The sequence below is a fragment of the Salmo salar genome, chromosome 09 (genome assembly GCF_965601325.2).
Source record: "Salmo salar chromosome 09, fSalSal1, whole genome shotgun sequence".
Classification (NCBI taxonomy): domain Eukaryota; kingdom Metazoa; phylum Chordata; class Actinopteri; order Salmoniformes; family Salmonidae; genus Salmo; species Salmo salar.
This window is the reverse complement of record NC_138299.1, coordinates 148,610,780-148,615,517: the sequence shown is the minus strand read 5'-3', so window position 1 is coordinate 148,615,517 and position 4,738 is coordinate 148,610,780.

Sequence of the window (4,738 nt, the reverse complement as noted above, 5' to 3'; positions counted from 1 at the left end):
CCGGGTTTTGGGCACTGTTCTATGTTAATGTATTTGTATGTTTAGTCTAGTTATTTTGTATCTCTATGTTTAGTTAATTGGGGGTTGGACTCTCAATATGGAGGCAGGTGTTTTCTAGTTGCCTCTGATTGAGTGTCCTATAAATAGGTATGTGTTTGTGTTAGTATTTTGTGGGAGATTGTTCTTGTTTAGCTATATGTGCCTGACAAGACTGTCAAGTTCGTTTTGTGTTTTGTATACGTTTTTGGTGTTTTTCCTTCTTCACTTTAATAAAAGAAAGATGAGTGTACATTTTCCCGCTGCGTCTAGGTCTCAACCCTACGAAAAACGTGACAGTATTTTGCCACCATGTTTATGGAGCATTGCTCAGTGAAGTCCCTTAAATTCCACACACCAAAGGTCAAACCTCTCACTGAACATCGTTCCGGAATCTCTGAAGCCTTCTAGCACATTCTCTGTTGCACATACTCACCACAGTTTGACTATCAGTTTCATGTCTCTAACCTCAACCACATATGCTGCTTGTCCTATCACAAGCCTTGTTTCCAAAAACGTTATTATTTTTCTCTCTCTCCGCTTATCTAGCTAGTGTATGCTGTATGAATTTGTTGAAATGTTTAGTACAATGGAGCCTAACAGAACTTTGAAGAAAATTACATGGTGAAGAGTCACATTTGTACACAGTAGTGAAATAAGGATGCTTACCTGACATAGGCATGTCTTGATGACTAGATTAACTGGATTGTGGGTGCTACCCATCATAGAACGAATCTGATTTTGTTTTATTTCACCTTTATTTAACCAGGTAGGCTAGTTGAAAACAAGTTCTCATTTACGACTGCGACCTGGCCAAGATAAAGCAAAGCAGTGCGACACAAACAACAACACAGAGTTTCACATGGAATAAACAAACGCACAGTCAATAACACAATAGGCCGCAGTGGCGAAGTAATTACAATTTAGCAATAAACAATGGAGTGATAGATGTGCAGAAGATGAGAATGTGCAAGAACAGATACTGGGATTCGAAGGAGCAAAACAATTTTTTTATATATAAATATATATATAAATAACAACATGGGGATGAGGTACAGATGGGCTATGTACAGATGGGCTATGTACAGATGCAGTGATCTGTGAGCTGCTCTGACAGCAGATGCTTAAAGATAGTGAAGGAGATATGAGTCTCCAGCTTCAGTGATTTTTGCAATTCATTCCAGTCATTGGCAGCAGAGAACTGGAAGGAAAGGCAGCCAAAGGAGGAGTAGGCTTTGGGGGTGACCAGTGAAATATACCTGCTGGAGCGCGAGCTACGGGTGGGTGCTGCTATGGGTCGGGTTGTGTGGGGTGGTTGCTCTCCTGTAGATGAATTAAGCAGCAGAGTATCTGCTGGCCATCCAACATGGCAATTCACATAAAAATACATCACCTACAACAGCCTTTGTCGTGTAGAATAGAGAATCGAGTACAGATCTATATATTGCATTTCTATCTGGAAAACTGTATCTGAATGCGGTGCCTCAGATGAAATAAGCCGCCGTTCTTCATTCATTATCAATGGAGAAAGCTCAAAACTGCGGAGGACAGCAGAGAGAGGGATGGTGGGATTTGTGTGAAGCAGAAACACAATCAGAGGTTCAAGCACTCGCCGTAATCAGCAGGATAGGAAGAGCACACAACCATTCTAGGAGGCACTCTGCCACAAATGCGCTCATTTGATCTTTTCCAGCTCCGAACAGCGTGGTGACGAGTCAATCTGCAAATCTAATCTAGGCAAGCAGTGAGGAGCGCACATAACAATACATGCTCCAGACATCACAAGCCAGCAAAAAGAAACCCATGAAACAAACACACAACCTCGTGTGATGGATAGCTGTCGGCTATATTAGCCACGACTTACCGCTCTTTGTGCAGCTTCAAATGTTGAAAAAAGTTGGAAATTGTTGTGCCTTCATCTGTAATTTTCTTCCCGCATGTTTTGCAAGTTGCAATCCGTTTTTTGTTGACTACAGCGTAGTCTTTATATCCTAATATAATAATTTTCGGTATCATCTTTCCAAGGGCTACATCTGAATTCACCTGCCGACGTTCCTCTGCACTGCCACGCACAACTTTTTCTCAGCTGGCACAATTTGATTGGCCGCTGTCCGATTCAAACTGTAATCTGTTAAATAAAGAGTTGATGCACTGCACACTTTTTTGATGATGCTGGACGGGCGGGCAGGTGCGGGCAGCGATCGGTTGAAGAGCATGCATTTAGTTTTACTTGCATTTAAGAGCAGTTGGAGACCACGGAAGTAGAAATGTATGGCATTGAAGCTCGTCTGGAGGTTAGTTAACACAGTGTCAAAAGAAGGGCCAGAAGTATACAGAATGGTGTCGTCTGCGTAGAGGTGGATCAGAGACTCACCAGCAGCAAGAGCGAAATCATTGATGTATACAGAGAAAAGAGTCGGTTCGATAATTGAACCCTGTGGCACCTCCATAGACTCCCAGAGGTACGAACAACAGGCCCTCCGATTTGACACACTGAACTCTGTCTGAGAAGTAGTTGCTGAACCAGGCGAGGCAGTCATTTGAGAAAGCAAGGCTTTTGAGTCTGCCGATAAGAATGTGGTGATTGACAGAGTCGAAAGCCTTGGCCAGGTCGATGAACATGGCTGCACTGTAATGTCTTTTATTGATGGCAGTTATGATATAGTTTAGGACCTTGAGAGTGACTGAGGTGCACCCATGACCAGCTCGGAAACCAGATTGCATAGATGTAGAACCCTAATTGAAGTTAACTAATAATGTGTATAATCATCGCCATAGTAATAAAGTTATCAATGTTGTATATACGGTATATGTATTTCAGTGAACTTATAACTTGTGAGGTGCTTCCTTATTTAAATTGTGTTAGATAAACAATGTTAGTGCCATGTGCTGGATTGCAACCATGGATTTCAGGAATAGATATATGAACCTACAATGTTTTATATGAATACCATTAAATACCATTAAATGTCATAAACAGTTGTTACCTATAATTTCTATAGTTACTATAATGTCTTAGTGTATATCAGATGAGGAAAGCCCTCATCTTCAACTTGATTATATAAGTTTTCCAAATAAATGTACTTTGAACGTATTGCTGTTCGTAGGTACGAGTCGACACAGTTATTTTTTCACCTTAGTTCATGACCTGTCTTGGTTCCTGTTCCTTCTACTTCCTGCTTGATAAGTCAGACACTATTGTTGTGTGTGTCAGACATGCTGTGTGCTAGGTGAGCCTTCAACCACAGTCTGTAACCAGAGAAAGGTTGTTGAGGATATTACACCATTATTGAGTCTACATAAATATGTCATGGATGGGATGTGCACCGCTGTTGCAGCTTGCATGAGAGTCTGGTTGAAACTGAGTCTTTCTTAAGGGGTAAACAGAAGGCTGAAGGCATCCTCCTGTCCCCCTCCATTAATACACGGTGCATTGACTCTCCACAATAAGGCTGCATATACTACCAGCCATGGTGTTCAACTGAAGGCCTCCTCCCTCTTCTCTCAATCCCTAACTCCCTCTCTTTTCTCCTAGGAAGAAAAACGGTGGGACGGCCTCTACGATGAAAAACAACCTCTCCACACCCTCTCCCACCTAGCAGATCCTTCCTTATGAGGGGTGGGGGTCAGTTGCTAACCAACGATAGACTCAGCATTGCACTTCAGGGTCTGACCCCCAGAGGAAGCAGAGCTAGACTCTATAACTTAAACCCGTATGTTTCCACAGGAGAAGGGAATTGGGACTGTGACTGAGAAATGTGTGAGCTTCAGAAGGGGATGTCAGAGAAAAAAGGGGAAATGATTTACTATTGTTTATTTGCATGCATCAATATAAATATGAAAATGAGAGACATGGGAGTAGATGAGGTTAGAGAATTAGAGAGTTTGGGTGAATGACTCAACAGACGATTAATAATGATTCAGAAAAATGGAACCGGAGGAGATGGCTGCTGTTTTACGGGCGCCCAACCAATTGTGCTACTGTGTGCTGACAAGGCAGCAGCTACTCTTCCTGGGGTCCAGCAAAATTAAGACAGTTTATACAATTTTAAAAACATTACAATACATTCACAGACCGTGTGCCCTCAGGCCCCTACTCCACCACTACCACATATATACAGTACAAAATCCATGCGTACATGTGTGTATAGTGCGTATGCTATCGTGTGTGTGTATGTGTGTGTGTGTGTTTGTGTGTGTGTGTGTGTGTGTATGCATGTGTCTGTGCCTATGTTTGTCATGCTTCTGTCATGCTTCTACCCTCAAGCCATAAGACTCCTGAACAGCTAATCAAATGGCTACCCATTGTTCCCCTCTTTTTATGCTGCTGCTACTATCTTTTTATTATCTACACATAGTCAATTTAACTCTAGCCTCGCTACTGTTATTTTACTGTTGCTTTTTAATTATTTGTTATTTGTTATTTTTCACTTATCTATTTTTATCTTAACACTTATTTTTTGTCTTAAAACTGCATTGTTGGTTAAGGGCTTGCAAGTAAGCATTTCACTGTCAGGTCTACAGTACACCTGTTGTATTTGGCGCATGTATCAAATAAAATGTTATTTGGTATGATTTAAGCAACAGTGAGCGTGAATTAATTGGAATCTGAGTTAGGCTTTGAGGTGACTCACGGATGAAAGAGAGAGAGAGAGAGAGAGAGAGAGAGAGAGAGAGAGAGAGAGAGAGGGGGAGACAGAGA